Below are 19,267 nucleotides of genomic sequence, written 5' to 3' on the forward strand. Positions count from 1 at the left end.
GTTCTTTTGTATCTGGTTTATTTCAAGGTTGTAGTGTGTATCAGAACTTCATTCCTTTTAATGGCTGAATTTTATATGTATATACCACATTTTGTTCATTCGTCCGTTGATGGACACTGGATTGTTTCCACCTGTTGGCTACTGTGAGTAGTGCTGCAATGAGTATTGGCAAACAATACCTGTTCTTGAGTCCTTCTCTTCAATTCCTCTGAGTATGTACTAGGAGTGGAATTGCTGTGTCACATGCTAATTCTATGTTTAACTTCTTGAAGAACTGCCAAACTGTTTTCCACAGGGACTGCACCATTTTACATTCCTACCAGCAGTGTGTGAAGGTTCCAGTTTCTCCACACCCTTGCCAACGCTAGTTATTTCCATTTTTGCTCTTTATTTGTTTAATAGCCATCTTCATACATATGAAGTGGTATCTCTCAGTGGTTTTGAGTTGCATTTTCCAATGACTAGTGATGTTGAGCATTTAAAAAACTGGGTGGTTTGCCTTTTGTTGAGTGGTAGGAGTTCTTATATATTTTGGATATTAAACCCTTATCAGATATAAAATTTGCAAATATTTTCTCCAATTCTGTGGGTTGTCTTTTCATTTATCTGGTTTTTTTTTCCTATTATCAGCAAGGTTTTATTTCTGTTTTTTTTCCTGCTTATAAATAACTCTGTAAAAGCTGATATGCAAGAGGCCAACACAGCTGTTGTCTAAATGCAATCTGGAGGTCACTGAGAATGTCCCTCAGACAAGAGGCACTGCTCAAAATCATTGAGGGTGAGGGCAGGAGGAGGGGTAGAGCTCTGCCATCAATCTCCCACCCTAGTCTCCCTCCCCCAGGTGAATCAGACTCTGCTAAGTTGACAGCTTGGAACTCCTAAGATTGCCTGAACGTTGGGTGTGTTGGGGAAAATGCCAGGGTTTCAAGAAGGCCCACATGCCAGCTGGACGGGCCCTCAGCCAGCATCTTTTTCCATTCCAGCCACAAGAAGAGCCAAGCTCCTTGCTGGCCAGGGCCTGCCCAGACCCTCGGGTGGGAAGTAGCCTTTCACCCCTAGTACCCTTGCCACTCCCTGGCAGGACTCGTGGGTGTTATCATCTCACGTGGTATCAGGTGCTGCTGAGGCCTAGCCGTGGCTCTGAGGCAGACAGTGAGGGGTGGCAGGCAAAGGTGCAAGTAGTGGCTGGGGCAGTCCCTGGCCCCTGCAGCCCTGGGCTGCCCCTGCATTTATTTCCAGACTGTGGTCTCCTGCAGGGAGGGATGGGTGGAGAAGGGTGATGGCAGCCTTACCTCTGTAGTGGGAGAAGAGGGCAGGGAGGCAGGGGGGAGTTGGAGGGGGAGAGAGAGAGAGTCTTCAGGACAGGGACAGGGCTGAGTGAGAGCCAGGCAGGAACTCGCCCTGAATCTTGCCAGCGGTGGCCCACCTGAAATAGAGCTCTGCTTCCAAAGGGACCCGTCAGGTCAGCCCAGCTGGGTGACCACCCAGGACACAGGCAGGCTGGGCTGAACCTGGGGCCACAGTGTTAGGGAACGTTGGCAGGGGAGGACCGGGTGCAGGCAGGACATGGTGAGGGTTTAGGGTGGGATGCTGCCAGTGCCCAGCCATCAGAAGGGGAAGCACTGCTCCTGGGAGTGACCGTGTGGTCCAGGCTGGGCAGGCAGGCATGCTGGCTCAGGGCCAGAGGACCAGAGGCTCCTTCTCCAGGGCTGGATGTGGTCCTGGGTCATCTCCTTGATCACAGAGCCGCACCTGTAGTCCCAGGCTTCAGGGACTGCCATGTACCGGAGCTTCAAGTGAAATGTTCATTCTGCAGTTCCTCCAGCTCCGGCTGCAGCAAAATGTCCTTGGTCTGATTGGCAAAGAGCAATTGGTACGTGGTGTGGTCATCCAGGCTCCTCATGATGACATGGATCACTTGTAGCATCTAAGTGATGTCTGTTCCTCCCATGATCACATAAAGAGACTCTCTTTTTTAAGAAACTTATTTATTTTTATTGAAGTATAGTTGATTTATAATGTGTTAATTTCTGGTGTATAGCATAGTAATTCAGTTTTATATATATACATATATTCCTTTTCATGTTCTTTTTCCTTATAGACCATTACAAGCTATTGAATGTAGTTCCCTGTGCTGTACAGTAGGACCTTGTTGTTTATTTTATATATATAGTTAGTATCTACAAATCTCAAAATCCCAGTTTATGCCTTCCTACCCCCTTTCCCTGCTGGTAGCCATAAGTTTATTTTCTATGTCTTAGAGTCTGTCTGTGTTTTGTAAATAAGTTCATTTGTGTCCCCCCCACATATAAATGATATCATATGGTATTTTTCTTTCTCTTTCTGGCTCACTCAGTATGACGATCTCTAGGTCCATCTATGTTGCTGCAAAATGGTATTATTTTATTCTTTTTATGGCTGAGTAGTATTCCATTGTGTGTGTGTGTGTGTGTGTGTGTGTGTGTGTGTGTGTGTGTGTGTGTATACACCACATCTTCTTTATCCATTCATCTGTACATGGACATTTAGTTTGTTTCCATGTCTTGGCTATTGTAAATAGCAGCACATCACTTAAAAAAAAAGTGTAAAGTACATAATAAATGATCAATAATTAAATATTATTTTCAGTTACCTTTAACAAAAAGAATAAAATAAAATGAAAATAGCATGCTTCCTGAAAAGTCAAGATATAAATCTCCCTCTATATTGCCTTGTGTTCTGAAGTATTTTATGTTCTAGGTACTTTGAAATGTTATCCTCAGATGGTCTGTCCTCTGTGGGAATCACACTGCATATCCCTTTTCTATCTCTAGATCTTGTATCATTGTTTACAGTGGTCATAATCACAGGGAGGACGGTCTGTGTCCACAAGTCTGTCTGCCCTGCTGTCAACTGACCACACCTGGAAAAACTTGTTGCTCCTAATTGCCTAACATGTTAACTTTGAAGGCGCTGGAAGACTTAGAGGCATCATCCTGTCTTGGCTCCCTGCTTACAAAGGTGTTCTGCCTGGTACTGGCCCTAACAGCAGTCCCTACCCGGTGATGCTTTCCCTAGAAGGCACTCATAAATTGCCCAGCCACTTCAGCAGGCAAACAATTCTGCAAATGTCATATTGTCTAGACTTGTGCTTTGACCCAGGCTTAGGAAAATTTATGAAGCAGACAGACTGTCTTTCCCTGTCCCCTGGGTACCTAGCCCTAATTCCTTTACCAAGTCACTATGTTGTACTTGTTCCTTATCCATCCATCCATCCACCATCCATCCAACCTAGACTTACAGAGTGCCTAATGGCTAAAAATACAAAGATGGTATATGGTTTCCACTGTCCATAAACTCAGCCTGGGATGTTGTAGGGTAGAGTGGAGATAGATATGCAAACAAATAGTGAGAATATATTGTGATAAGGGAAGGTATAGAAAGATATGGAAAACATTCTGGGAAACTAAAGGAGGAATTCTCCTTGCCTGGGGGAGCTAAGGAGGTTTTTGCAGAGTCTGTGCAGGTAACCATGGGGTAAAGCAGAGCCTTGGGGGCAGATTATGGTAGACCTTATATGCCTGACTGTGGCATTGAACTTGATCCTCTAGCAACAGTGAGCCTTTCTTTTCTTTCCTTTTTTATTGCTGTGCATCTTAGACCTTCAAGGCCATGGTCCCTGTTAATAATAAGATAATAACCAATTTTTTAAGGGCTTACAATGTGTCAGATACTGTACTAAGTGCTTTAAATTCTTCCTTATTTAACTTTATCTTCACAGCAACCTTAGAAGACAGAAAACGTCATCACCCCCATTTTATAGATGGGAAAACTGAGACTTAAAACTCAAAGTTACACAAGTAGGAGTGGGCAGAGCTAAAACCCGGCTCTGATTCACTGCCAAACCTGTGCTCTCAGAAACACAAGTCAGCAGGACTTGGAGTAGTTGGGGAGCTGGGAAGAGTGCTTCCATCTCCCCACACCAGCCCTCAAAACTTCCTCACCTTTTATAACGCTCATACATTAAACCCTCTTACCTCCTAGCTCGGCTGATAGCAACCATCTGACAGCACCTTGTTTAGGAGGTGATGGTAGTTAATGTGGAGAAGGGCTTCAAAGGATGTTGACAGCAGCGCCAGTTTCCCTCCAAGAACTGTGGTTGCTGCTGGGTGGCGTTGAGTTCATGATTACTATGCTCTTGTGTGATTCAGCTAGTGCCCCTCCCAAATAACGTAGCGTGTTAACCCAATTGAAAAACACATGCCCAACCAAGCTGAATGTCAGACCTGAGTGTCAACTCCCATTTTACATTCTGTAAAAGGAAGCAGCCATTCCACTTAACACTGCTTCCCAGATATTTCATATATGTCTCTCTATATAATTTAATTTAGCGTTGACATCAACTCTGTAAGATTGTGTGTGTGCAGATGAGTAACCTGAAGCTCAGAAAGGTGAAACCATTTGTTCAAGTTCATAGTCAGTTTTCTTTCTGCTGCTGCAGGACTCGAACTATTGGGGTGGTCTGTATCTTAGTGGATAACCACTTTTCTTTTTAATAGTGAGAATCTGAATGTCTTTAAATAAGCATTATTACTTTAGAGATGTGGGGTAGTGGACAGAATGGGAACTTTGAAGCTAGGTGTTCTTGGATTAAAATTCTAGTTCCTGCTCTGTAGTGATGTGACCTTTGGCAAATCCCCTCATCCCATCTCAAAAGATGATGGTGAGAATTGAAGCAGATGGCTGATCCCTAGGGGTACTTCAATACACGTTAGTCCTTTCCAGCTGCTGGTTGGTGTAACATGAGTGGACATCTCCAGACATCTCAAGCAAATTGGTCAAAAATATTCAATATATTCTTTGAGGTATTTTATTTTAATTCAAAAAACCCAAAAAACTGTCATGTAGCCTTTTGAGGGGAAATTTAGGGACTAGGCAAATCATGCAGCTCCTGCAGGCTGAGACTCACTCAGACCCATCAGTGAGGCCCATTACCCAGAAGAGTTCTTGGGAGAAATGGGAAAAGCTGCTGTGTTGAAGCTGTGAAAAATCTGGTCAGGGAGGCAAAACACATGGACGGATGGAAAGAGAAATAGCAATAGAAGGCAGCAGAGGACAAGTGTCAAAGGAGTGAGGCAGGCAATCAATGTTGTATGAATTTGGAAGAGAGAGAGATCACTTAGAAGGGGCCAAGAAAGCCTTCCTAACCCATCTGCCGCACTCCCTCCTCCTCCTGTCCCTCCACAGCACTTTGGGTTTCTCTTAAGAGTCACCAGTGCACTTAGCTCTTTGTAACAAGGTGGAGAAACTATCACTCTCGCTTAATAGCTGGCGCCAGAATTCCTCTTGGGGATAGAAGCATCTAGGTTTGGAAAATTCAGTGTAATAGAATAGGTTAGAGCGTACTTGAAGCAGAAAGTGAGACCCGAGGACCTGGATTTTGGAGGAGCGGCAACTTGCTGTGCTTCTACAGGGAGAGTGTGGGATTTTGGTTGGGGGGCAATCTGGGATGGAGCGAGTAAGAAGAGAGGAGGGAGGAGGGCAAGAGGAAAAGGGAGAGAGCAGCTAGCAGCCCAACAGCTGTGATTCCTCCCTCCAAGTACTTCTATCTCCAATGATTGTTGCCAAACCCAGGCAGCTTTTGTGTGCGTGCCTTTGACGGGAAAACCAGGAGGAGGCAGAGTTTCATTTCAACATTGTGCAGGACAGATGAGATGTGAGGGGGTGGAGGAGTCCCTCTGGAAGTGACCCAGCTCCTGAAAGGGCTCTGTACTTCCACAAGCCAGGTAGAAGCCAGACCACGCTTACCTAGATCTTTGAGAGGCAGGCTTCTGAGCTAGATCTCCAATTCCTTCCTCTCTTCTTCTTTGCCCTTCCCTCCCCTTCACAGCTTACCTAGTACAGTACCTGAAATATAGTAGGCACTCCATAAAAATATTGTGCTGAATCAAATATAAATATTATATGTGGCTTCTGCCATCATGGTACCTAAAACTGAGTGAAGACAACACAAATGCATTTCACACATAAACATAAATCTAATCTTAACAATTCTGAGAAGGCTATAAATACCAACTAAATAGGCCTAAACACTTCTCTGTCTGTTTTTCAGTACCCTTCAAGGTTCAACTCACATTTCATCCTCCAGGAAGTCCACCTGGATTTCCAGTGATGTGTTCTGTTTCTGAAATCTTAAGACATTTCCTACCTGTATCAGCAATTTGACACTTGATCATTTATTTTTCAGTTGGGTGTCTTTCCTTTTTCACTACAGCCTCCAGTCCCTGAGGGCAGGAAACCTGGCCACCCCTCCTAAGGGCTGAGTACATATAGTACTTTATATACATAGCTGTTCAGTTGATTGTTACTGATCGTATGTGTCCTGTGTTATATTCTCAGAAACTTGCAAACTTAGTATGTGCTTAGCAAATACTAGTACTGAGTAAGTATTTGTTGGATTGAGTTGAATTGTTCGGCCTAGACTTCTGAGAATACATGATATCCTAGATACCGTGCTTCTACCAAAAAGCCCCAGAAAATTAGAACTTAGGAAGGAATTAAATCTAATTCTTAGGCTATAATTTATTTTCCTATTGCTTTTGAGCATGTCATTTAGGCTTTTCACTTCAAATGCAAATCTGATTTCTTGGTTAATATGTTTTACATGGATACTATGAGGTTAAAAAAGAGACACACAGAATTTTGATGCTGGTGGGCATCATAAAATCATGATCTAACCCAGAGAGATGTGAGGTTAGAGAGGTTAACCAGACTGTCTTATGCTTCTTTATAGTCTGTTGCAGACCTCGCCTAGCTTTCCAGTTTCCTGCTTTCTGGTCCAGTGGTCTTTTCAGGGCACTAAGCTGGGTTGTCAGAATAGCATTTCTTCGAAGTGTTTTCATTATTAATGCAGTATACTAGGTCCCTGGGGTAGGATAAGCCTCGTTATTATAGCTAGTAAGTCAGTCCAAAGCAATCTGATATTCCTGTAAAACTGAGTACATTTTGCAGTGAAGTATTGAGCTCACTGCCTTCTGGGGTGGCCATCATCTTATTTGTCCTATATTTTAAAAAATCCTTAAATGAGCCCTTCTGTATGGGGTATTCATTATAACTTAGTTTTATTGATTCTATTTTAGAGCTGTTAATTACAGGAACCACAAAAACCTTCAATTAGATTAAAGCCATCATAAATAAGATTAGCAGTACTTGTTCTGCTCTGTATATTGAGTGTTTTTATGATAAACTGGTGTTTATCTTTTCAGACTTTACTCTGTTGACATCTTGTAAAATAATTATATTAGATATTTTGATTTTGGGGGGGCAAAAATATTTGAGTGTCTTCTGATAACTAATGATGTTAACTATCATTATTAATCCTTATGATAATCCTATAAAGTGGACATATGATTATCTTCTTTATAGATGAAGAAAGCAAAGCTTATAGAAACTCAGTATCCTTTCCAAGATCCCACAACAGGGGAAACCAAGATTAAATGAGTTAATATACAGGTACTTAGCACAGGGTTAAGCAAATAGTGTGCTGAATAAATGCAAGAGAAAGAGTAAGTGTGAAGTGAAAATAAATGATTAAGTGAAAATTAAATAAGTGAAAGGAAAGGTGAAGCTGTTGTGAGGATAGTATATAAAGTACGTGTTATAAGTTCCTGTATATAATACACATATGACTAAAATTTGATTCTGAGCTTCATAACCATCAAAGGGAGAAATACAGTCAGTTACGTAGGTAACCGACTTTGCTTTGCTTTGCTTAAGAGAAATATAAATATTTCTGGAGTCAGACCTAAGGGCCTCTTTTCAAGACCTAGGATTTAGTTTAGCAGAGACCTTAGAGGATGAGACAAATACAGTATGAGATGGCTGTTAGAAGGCTGGAAAAAGTGATGGCCAAACCTGAGTGAAGTGGAGAAGCTTGAGTTGCCCTGGCAGAAGGCAGAGGAAGGACTGAGAACTTAGAGAAAGGGGCATGCTAGAAGGGAAATATTATGAAAGGCCAGAAGACCCACCAGAGGATTACGTTCCATGGGAGGCCCAAAGAACACACCATTCACCTAAACCATTAAGAATGCACTACAGAGACGGGTACCAGCATCACTAAAAAGTGCAGGCCACTTCTGAAGGCCAGGGCTCAACACAGGTGAGTGGTCCCAGAGCTGGGCTCCTTAGGAACCATGGGCACAATGGAGCCCCTCCCAAGTAACAGAGACCAATCGGAAGTACTTAACTTCCAGAAGCCAAGAGTTCACAGTTACCGTAATTACCAGTAAGGTCACAGGAGCAGCCAAAGGGGCTTGATCTGTAGGAATTGCAAGAGGGTTAATAGGTCACGATGTCCTTAGGGCAAATATGTAGCCAACAAAGGTACTACATAAAATCTAGAAAAGAGTGGGCCGGCCCGTGGCCCTGGGGTCCTGTGATCATGTATATCACACAAGAAACCATCAGGAGCAGCTGACCTCACAGAGTGCTGGAAGGCCTCGGGAAGGCACGCCTGAAGTGAGAGAGCAGAATTAACCTCTGAAAGGCTAGGTCGTCATCTTGCAGAATATGCTCTAAATCAGAGACCTTTATGCGACACCATGTCCACAATTACAAGAGTAAAAGGATCCAGGAACAAGGGGTCAGAGTAGAAGGGGTGCTGCTAGCCGTCACTCCCAATGACCCCCTGGGGGACTTTGTCTTTCTTGTCCCTGCATTCTGGACTCTTCAATTGTTAGAGGTCCTGGCCCCTCCAGGAGGTATGCTTTTGCCAGGGGACAGAACAAAGATCTTACTGAAGTATAAATTGTAGCTGTCACCAGGCCCTCTGGATTCCTGTCTCCAGGAAACAGCAGGGGAAAATAGTCACCTCATGGCAGGGGGAATCCATCCTCATCAGCAGGAGGGTGTGGAGTTCCTTTTACACAGGGGGTTTGGGAGGATCAGGTGTAGAACCCAGGAGTCCCACCTGGGCCTCTCCTGGTCCTTTGTTGCCCCACTGAAACCACGAGTGGATGTGCGTATCACTCCCAGTCTGGGACAGGTGTAATTGCAAAGGGCTCGGACAGCTCAGGAATGAAGAGTTGGGTCACTGCACCAGGACCTGCCGAAGTGATCGCTAAGGGTAAGAGGAATTTAGAATGGACGGAAGAGAGAGGATGAGAACCAGCTGTGTCTCTGAGACCAGTGGCAGGGACCTGGCCATCGTTTGTCTCAGCAACCATCTTTTCTAAGTGTCCCCGTAGGCAAAGGTCTGCAAAACCACGGAGGTCCTGCTGCCTGCACCTGCACTTAGAAGCAGATCTGAGTAGCGCATCGAGTAGGATGTAGCCACCGAGAAAGTGCCCTGCTCAGATCTCCTCACGTGGGGAGCCTGACTGGCACAGGGCTCCAGCCAGTTCCTATGTGCATCCACCACCATGTTTGCATGGAGACCGGGCTTCCCAGGCCAGTGACAGCACGGCAAGCCCACCAAGGCAGGTGGATTCCAGGGAGCAGTGGCCACCTTGGCTGAGGACTCCAGATCAGACTACCTGAAGCTTTCTGGGAACTGTGCTCTTTCTCCCTCATCTTCCCTCTTTTCCTCTCTTCTTCCGCAGAGAGCAGAGCTGCATCGGAGTCTGGAAGCCTTTCCCTGCTCCTCCTGCCTCCTCCCCCTTTATCCTTCACAGGTCCTTCCCAGTAAACCTCTTGCCTATCTAATCCTGTCTTACCTGCCTCTTGATGGCCAAGTAACCAGCTAATGCAGCGGGATTCATGCACCATCATGTAGTCGGAATGGTGAGTTTGTATGTGGCTCCTTACCTAATCTTCATTATCATTTACTGAGGTAAATGGGCTGGGTAGTAGTATTCTCATTACATGTGAGGAAACTAAGGATTAATTTAGGAACTTGCCTGGGGCACACAGCTAGGAAGCGGTGGAGCTGAGCTGAAGTTCAAACTTAGTTCCGTATTACTCCAAAGTCAAACTTACTACTCGGCCCTGGGACACTTGGGCTGAGGACAGAGTTGACATCGTATGAGAGTTGAAGTATCTGAGGAAGAAGAGCCTCGTGAGTTACTGGAGTGGGTTGAGGAATCAAGGTTTACCTCAGGCAATAATTTGAGGGCAGAACCAATACTGTATCCAACACGTGATGCCTCGAGGCATCAAAGTTCTACTCTGGACAGTATTCCTTCCGTAATTTTAGTCTGAAAAGGTTTTAGAGTGGGTGTTCATAAGCGTGGGTATACGATTCATTTGCTTTCATCTTTTATCCTTTCTCGGATTATGCTTTTAGCAAACGTGTGTTGGTTTTTTACTCTTATGTCACCCATAATTTCTGCTAGGCAAAAAACGGTAATCCTTCCTGTTACGTTTAATCAGACTCTTTTTCTTACACTCAATTTGTCCTTATGAGTAAGTGTTTTTGATGACCTTCTGTTTTCATGGTACTCAGCAATGGGAAAGGATCTCTTTCTTGTAAGTGTAATCATTTCCCCAACAGAGATGGAGCCAAATTCAGGGCATCAGAGAGCATATAGGAAAAGACTTGTCGAGTTACTGTCTAAGTTTAGTTCAGAGATAAAAGATTTAACACTTAACTTTACACTTCCTCTTTTTGGAGGGTGGGATGAGGGAGAGGGATTGTTACATAAAAAGCATAAATTTATTAAATACTATATTTTTAAGATAAATGACAGTCTCAATCATAAAAAGAGAGCACTTTAGACACTTCAGAGCATGCGTTGAAATTTTAGATGGTTTAAATATTAGATATTAAAAACATTTAGCTATGTAAAACCTAGAGAAATGTACAATGAACATTATGCCATTTCCCTTCACTTTTTTAGCCCTTAAATCTCTTTTTTTTTCCCTTTAGCAAGTATCACTATCTGACATTATTTTATTTATTCATTTACTTGTTTTCAACTATCCTCCCCAACTAGGAGTCTTTCCTGTTTTATTTCACTGCTGTATTTGCAGTGCAGAATAGTGCCTGGCACATAGTGGTACTCACCAAATATTTGTTGTATTTGTTTATCTAACCTAAAAAGAGGAGATGATTTCCTAAAGAATCACAGATGAAAGCACAATGCAGACAAAAAAACAACAAACCAAAAACCCACAACAATTCAACATAGTTGGACTACAAGAAAATGGAAAACTTTTACAAGGACAGTTTTTTAGAGAGCAAATAGTATGCTGGAAAAATATATAGCAAAAGAGTATGACACTCCTGGAGCACAGCGAAGGAAACCGTCAACAAAATGAAAAAGGAACCTACAAAATGGGAGAAGGTATTTGCAAATTGTTTATCTGATAAGAGACTAATATCCAAAATATAAAAAGAACATTCATAATTCAATAGCAAAAATAAAAAACAGTCTGATTAGAATACTGGCAGAGGAAATGAGTAGACGTTTTTCCAAAGAAGGCATACAGATGATCCACATTTACATAAAAAGGTGCTCAGCATCACTAATCATCAGGGAAATGCAAATCAGTACCACAATACCACAAGAATGACTATTATCAAAAAGACAAGGGATTGCAAGTGTTGTTGAGGGTGTGAAGCAATAGGGATCCTTGTGTATGTTGCTGGGAATGTATATTCATACAGCCAGTATCGAAAACTGGAGTTTTTCTCAAAAAATTCAAAGTAGAACCACCATATGATCCATCAGTTCCATTCTGGGTAGACATATCCAAAGGAAACGAAAACAGTATATCAAAGAGATTTTTGCTCTCCCATGTTCATTGCATCATTATTCACCATAGCCAAGATATGGAAACAACTTAAGTGTCCATCCACTGATGAATGGATACAGAAAATATGGTATATATATATATACAAAGGGATATTATTCAGCCCTGAGAAAGAAAGAAATCCTGGTATTTTTAACAACACTGAAGGCCCTTGATGGTATTATATGAAGTGAAATAAGCTGGAAAGAGAAAGAGAGATTGATGGCATCATTTATATGTGGAATTAAAAAAAAAAATCATACTCATAGAACCAGAGAATAGAATAGTGGTTGCCAAGGGCTGAGGGTTGGAGAAGTATAGGGGTTTTGGTAAGAGTACAAATTTTCAGCTGTAGGATGAGTAAGTTCTGAGGATCTAATGTATAACATGGTGACTACAGTTGGCAACACTATATCGTGTTAACTGAAATTTGCTGAGAGTAGAACTTTAACATTCTCATACACACAGACAAAAGATAAATATGTGACGTGATGGATGTGTTAATTAACTAGTTGGGAGGAATCCTTTCACAGTCATCATCAAGATGTGTACTTTAAATATCTTACAATTTTATTTTCAATTATACCTCAATAAAGCTGGGGAAAAAAAAACCCAGTATGACAGAGAAACCATTGCTATTTTTGTTAAAGATTTCATTATTGGCAGGGAGGGTATAGCTTAAGTGGTAGAGTGCATGTTTAGCACTCATAAGGTCCTGAATTCAATCCCCAGCACTTCCTCTAAGAATAAATAAATAAATAAACCTAATTACCTCTCCCCCACCAAAAAAAAGATCTCATTATTACAAATTGATAGAAGATACTATGACCCCAGTAGATAAAGGACAAAGAATCAAAATAGACAGTATTTCTTCTACCTACCCCAGCACACACATTGATAAATTAAAAGAAAAATGAAAAACAAACTAGTGAGAAAGCATATGGAAAATTATTAATCTCTTTAACAATCATGGAAATTCAAAGTTAAAGCAACAAGTTACATTTTAAAAATATTAGAGGCATAAATCATTAAAAAATTATAATGTCCATTGTTTCATGACCTAACATTGTGTATATTTTTTAGAGCAGTGTTAATTTGGGGAAACTTCTTGGAAAGTGACTTGCCAGTATGAATCTATGAATCAAGAATCTAAAAATATTGAGGGAGAGTATAGCTTAGTGGTAGAGTGCTATGCTTAGCATGCACGAGGTCCTGGGTTCAACCCCCAGTACCTCCATTAAAAAGAAATAACAATAATAATAATAATAAATGAATATAATTACCCTCTCAAAATAAAACAAAACAAAAACCAAAATGCAGTCCATTTGATTCAATACTCCCATTTCTGTGACTCTCCTAAGTATCTAAATATTACATATTTAATTTTTAAGTTATTTGCATGAAGAAATTTTTAGTTATGAAGACGTTTATAGTACAGTGGAACAATGCTTAGAAATCACACTTAAGGAAAAATTTATAAAGTTACATGTACAGCATGATTATGCTTATATTAAAAATATTCCTAGTAAAAAAATAACTGCAAGAAAATACATAATGTGATAAGCTTGTTTATATTAGGGTTGCAAGGTTAGAGGTGTTTTTGCCTCTCTTTTCTAGTTTCCAACTTTTTGTAATTGAATTTTATGATTTGTAGAATGGTGTTTTAGTTTAGGTTTGTTCAGTATAACCTTTTAAAGGCGAACCTCACTGTTTGAATCTAATCTATTTTCCCCTACTAATCTAGGTAAAAGCTTTGTAGAGAAATAGACTTGGTAAGCACATGCTCTTTTTCTTTTTTTAATTGAAGTATAGTCGGTTACAATGTGTCAATTTCTGGTGTACAGCATAATGTCCCAGTCATGCATATATATATATATATTTGCTTTCGTATTCTTTTTGAAAGTTATTACAAGATATTGAATATAACTCCCTGTGGAGCACATGCTCTTTTGATGAAGATTTACATGTATAACCTATGTATATATGGTTGCTGTTTTGAGGTTTCTTTTTTTCAAAGACAATTTCCTAACAAGAGGCTTCTACTTCATCATTTGTTTAGTTCAACTTAGATGAATATTTGTAGCAGATTGTAGGTTTCTTGCCACATATTACATGATAGAAGGAAATATGTTTATTCCTCTTTTTACACTGCTCTCTCTCTCTCTCTCCTCTGTATATTCCCTGTAGAGTAATTTTTGAAAGCATTTCTGTTTTCAAACACAAAATTGAATTCCTCATCCAGTTTAGTTGGAGGCATACTTGGTCAACTCATTGGACAAATTTAGACGATTTGGGAATCGTGAGATTCCTCCCTCTTCCTCAGCACCCTTATCTAATCAGTCATCACCTACTGTCTATTCTGTCTCCTCAGGCTTTTGGCAACTTCCCAGCATCCCTCCCTGGTCCACTGCCTTACATGTTGTTCTTCTCTTAATGTTGTATGATTAATCTCCTTGCCCTCCAATCCATCTTCCACATTATCCCTAGATTAGTGGCTCTCGAAGGGAATGATTTTTGTCCCCCAAGGGACATTTGGCAAAGTCTGAAGACATTTCTAGTTGTCACAACTGGACCAGGTGGGAGCTGGGGAGTTGGGGTGGGGGCAGTAGAAGAAGGAGCGAGCAAGGTGGGGGGGGTTGATATTGGCATCTAGTGATTAGAGGACAGAGATGTTGCTAAACATCCTATAGTGCACAGGACAGCACCTCCGCTCCCCATAACAAATAATTTTCTGGCCCCAAATGTCGGTAGTGCTGAGGATGAGAAACTCTGCCCTAGAGTGATTCTTCTAAAATAAAAACCTGCTTTCATATCTCAAAAACATACTTAATTCTTTTAGGCAAACGTTTTTACATAAGGCTCATCTTTTCTTATTACCCAGCCACACAGCATATACTTAGTACAGCCTGAACGTGCCACTTTCTCCCTGGCTCCTGTGACCTGTCTGCTGCTTGAAGCTGCAGCTTTTCTTTTTGGTTTCTTCAGACTGGGTTGTGTAGTTCTTCTCTTGATCACTTTTAGAAGAGCATGAATCATACTGAATAGTTGCTTGTCGATCTCCTCCACTCCACTGTGAGCAGCCAGAGGTCAGTGAAACTGTGCCCCAAGTGTTAACAGATCCTGGTGACTAACAGAAGTTCTTGAGCTTTTCTTACAGCTTGCTAAAAACCCCACTGCTTGGAGCCTACCTTCACTGAGCAAGTATGCCTTAATTATGTTGTAGCAAATTGCATACTCTCCAAGCTTCCCATAACCTAAACCATAAGATGTTTGCCCAAGTTGTTTTCCAGGAACTTGGAGTCAGTTGTGTCTAGTTTGAGCTCCAGCCAGTTGGGACCGCTGACCCTAAAACCCAGCCTGTGCAAGTGGCCCTAATAAATGACCTTTTGACGTCGGAGGGCCAAAAACCCATCCTCAGGACAGGCTAAATGCCTGTTTTTGAACATGGATCCCATGAAGAAGCACTTACCTCAGATACGCCTGTGCAGAACGTGATTACCTCACCCTTTTCCTAGCTCCAATCACCCTTCCCAATGCTAAAGACCACTCTACTTCTTTAACTCATAAATACCCCCAGCTCCTCCCCTCTGGCGAAGTGGATTTGAATTTGTTCAATCTCCTCGCTTGGCTGCCTTGCGAATAAACTACTTCTCTGCTGCAAACCTTCATGCCTCTCAACGTTTGGCTTGCTGAGCTTCTGACAAACTTAGTTCGGTAACACCAGGAACTGAGTCTTTTTTTCTTGGAATTCTTAGCATGCGCTGCAATGCCTGGGATGGAGGAATGGATCTGAACTCAACCAAGGTCCTTCCTCCTTTCATGAACCCTGCAGAGCAACCAGATTTGCTCTTGAGCACAGTGGGTTTATTGCAGCTTTTCTTTTTGTGTGTGTACCCTTTGCCTTACCTGAAATACAATTCTTTCAAGTTTCTGTCACCACTCGTCACTCCCACCTGCTCTTTAAGGCCCAGCTTGATGAAAAAAAATGTCATAATGACTTCTTAAGCCCTCCACGTGTGTCAGGGCTGTTATCATCTTAGTTCACCTTCAGCATAATCTCTATGAGGAAGGTAGTCGCCCAAGTTAACAGGTGGGGAAAATGATGCAAACAGCCATGAGCGGCAGGTGAGGCCAAACATGCACTCAGACAGCCACGACGTAGGCAGCTGGCCTGAGTTTCCCCGCTTGATTCTCCTCTCTTCTCTGTGAACTCTCTCTCTTTCTAGAAGGCACCCTGGAGGTTAGTCTGCTCCTCAACTCTTACGAGTAAATTGCAAATTGTTTAGGGTAACACAGCTGGTTAATGGTGGGAGCCAGACCTGAAAGCCAGAACTCCAGATTCAAATGCTCTTTTGACAGGCACTGAGTACCGCACCCAGCACTTGCTCAGTATGAAGTAAACTGTAGTAACCCCGACCCACGCCAAGTCTTCAGGAATCCTCCAGCGGGGTTAGTGGAGTCAGGGCAGCTGGGGCAGCCTCAATGCTCAGTGAACTGAGTTGCAGAAGTCTGACTATGCATGGCCTAGGCACATTCTCATGCAAAGATTTTCCCAGACTAGGCGCTCGAATATTAAGCATGGGAGTGAATGGAACGGATTTTAATTTTTAAAAGCTCACTGTGGCATTAATTGGAGACTGGATTAAATACAGAGTGACAATTTTAAGAGATGTTTGTGGTACTTCAAATGAGAGATGGTGGCAGCTAGAATCATGTTGGAACATTTAGAGAAACAAATGGACTGGAGACATATTTAGGAAGTAAAGTCATCATGATTGGCAATAGGCTGCCGTCTGGGGAATGAATCCTGACTGTCGTGTGACCCTAAGATAATAAAACCTCGATTTGTTTCCTCACAGATAAAATGAAGATAAAGCCTACTCTGAGGGACTATTAGTAAAAAATGAAAATCACTGGACACACATTAGATATCAGTAACTATTTTTATTACTACTCATAAGTTTTTAAATTTCCAGGACCTCTTTAAATAGAGTAGGTTGGATCTGGAGTAACTTGTCAACGTTGGCAGATTTACTTTCTTATTTAGTTCCTGTTAAAAGTACTCCGCAATCTCACCTCGGGCTGGGTGGGAACAAGAGGCAGAGGACCGTGAGAAATACATCGCAGTGCACGAAGATGTGGTGGAGGGCACTCCAAACTCGAGAAGGGTCAACCTATGGCCAAGTCCCGACCATTTCACTTTCTGCTCTCGCAGGTTTCTCATCCGTAGCTTGGTGTTTCTAGAAGACGTGGTTGAAAAGGAGCGAGCGAGGGGCGGGGGCGTGAGCGAGGCCGGGTGGGGGCGGGGTGGGAAGGCTGGAGGCACTGGGCGCTGCGCGGAGCCACCGCCTCCATCGCGGTCCCCGCCCCCCTTTCCGGGGCTGCCGCGCGTGACGCCATGGGGAGGCGGGGCCGGCCGCCCGGTGGTAGGTGGGGCCGGCCGCGGGGCGGGGCGGGAGGCGGGTGCGTAGCCTAGCGCAGGCCGCGGCGGCCGCCGAGTAACCCGCAGCGGCGGACTGCCCCGGCCGGCGCCTCAGCCCTGATAGCCCATCCCGCAGCCCCTACTCAGCCCCGGGTGCGTGCACGCCGGGGCACGGCGGGGCTGGCTGCTTAGGAAGCGGGCTGCCGGACCCCGAGCGGCGCAGAGACCCGGAGACCCCCGCCCAGGCGCACACGGAAGTGGTGAGTGTCATCGAGTGGAGGTGGAGAAGCCTGCCGCGGCCGCGGGCGACAAGGCGAGGGGCGCGGAGCCCGGCGCTGGCGGGGAACGCGGCCGCCGCTCTCGGGCCTCGCGCGCCGCGCACCCCCGGCCTTTAGGCGGTGGTGGCGCTGGACCCGGGGGCCGGGCGGGGGCGGGGTACGGGCGAGCGGGGGAAGGCGGGGGATTTCCAGCGGAGCGGAGCCGGCCGGCTGCGGGGAGGTTGGGGAAGCTGGGGGCCCCAGGCCCGAAGGGGAAAGGTTAAGGCTCGCCGCCCCCTCCCCCAGAGCGCACACCAAGTTTTCATAAACAAGCCTGGAGCGCGCTGACATCCTGTTTATACCACCCTGAGATACAGGCGCGGGCTTGAGGTTTGACGTCCCTCGCTGTTGCACCGAGAACTTGACCGCCAGCTCTCTGGCAGAATTGCCGGGGGCAGGAGGTTTTTTCTGGTCTCTGGACGGAGACTGAGGATCTTAAGACATTTTGCTTCATTGCCATATCAGCTAGGGAAAGTTTGTGGGATTTGGGGCCTTGTGTGGGGCAGAGGGGCGTCTGGGGACTCAGGAAACGCCCCCCCTCCCCTTTTAGGTTCTGTTGGGACCCTGGCCCTAGGCAGTCAGCCAAAAGTGCGAAAGACGCACCCCGGGCGAGAGGGCCCGGGAAAAGGAACAGTGAAAGCCACTCGGAATTGTGAGTCCTGTTGTAAAGGGACTGATTAACCGAAACTGGGGCTGGTCTCCTGCTTCTTGTCTAATGTTCGGACCCCATCCGCGCGTGGTCGCCAAGTATCAAAAGGAGACGTCACTTCAGCAAAACTAGTAAACACCTCACTGAGGTCACTCCCCAACTTTACAGGGAGGTGGGTTTCTTGGATGTGTGTTTACCAAGGAACTTTTCTAGGAGTCTAGATAAAGGGAATGATTATTGCCAGGTGTTCACTTTGTTTTTTTTTTTTTGATTGTATAGTTCCTGTGAATTCTTTTGTGTCCATGGAAGAGGACCCCATCTTCCGTGCCACTTCTCTTAATACGTGGCTCTGAGCTGTCTTCTGCCCCTGGTTGGATACACGGTGTTAACTTTTTTCCAAGAGTCCAGGTTTTTTTTCCCACTCAGTGGCCGGAGTTTATAGCGGTATAAAATGGTTATTACTTTTTGAGGGGGAGGAAAGCATTAAAAACCTGGCATAGTTAAGTGATGAGTATAATGCAGAAACGGTTAGATACGATCATGGAGTGTTGGCTTGTTGACTATTTTTTAGAAAAAGATTTGAGCTCCGGGCATATACACAGTGGAAAAAAATTAAGATGAGCATTTTATATTGATTAAACCTTTGTTCCTTTCCAAAACTCCATTTTGTGTTGTTTCTGGCTTTTGCTTTGAGTGACTGATATTTTTCAACCAGGGAGTCGTTTTTATTGAAGGATCAATGTGTTCTTTTGTACTTTGTGGTGAACGTTAATGGAGACTGCCAGGAGTACCAGACACTTTGGGTACAATATGCATTGTAACGTGGAGAAAATGTCTGCTATATATAGATCTAGATCACATTTAAAGACATAAGTACATCATATCTGCTTGATTGTGGACATTATGAGTAGGAATAATCACAACTTTTTAATTCTGCATATCATATTAACTAAGCACTTGGACTGTATCTTAGTTTCTCTAAATAGTTACACAAATGTATTTTTTTTTAATACTAGGATTGCAGTGTGATCCTCCATATGAATAAAGTCAGTTTAAGTGGTTTCCCCATTCCACAGTATACCAATTGCTTACTGTTATTGGGAAATGATGATAGAGGGTAAATTGTACATACATAGATGAAATAATTCAAACACTTCCCAAAATATAACT

General features: G+C 43.5%; 1 protein-coding gene across 2 annotated transcripts in view; it reads left to right on the forward strand.

Annotated features, from left to right (window-relative positions):
* JAK1 (Janus kinase 1) overlaps positions 1–19,267 on the forward strand; it is a 210,434-nt gene that overhangs the window by 67,638 nt on the left and 123,529 nt on the right. Inside the window, exon 1 of one of the 2 annotated variants that reach the window (XM_074376334.1) lies at positions 17,155–17,391. The exons of the other annotated variant lie outside the window; for it this stretch is intronic. The gene's annotated coding sequence lies outside the window, so the exon portion shown is untranslated. Of the gene's footprint in view, positions 1–17,154; positions 17,392–19,267 lie in introns of those variants that run through there. 2 annotated transcript variants of the gene reach the window in all.

This window comes from Camelus bactrianus, chromosome 13 (genome assembly GCF_048773025.1).
Source record: "Camelus bactrianus isolate YW-2024 breed Bactrian camel chromosome 13, ASM4877302v1, whole genome shotgun sequence".
Lineage (NCBI taxonomy): Eukaryota > Metazoa > Chordata > Mammalia > Artiodactyla > Camelidae > Camelus > Camelus bactrianus.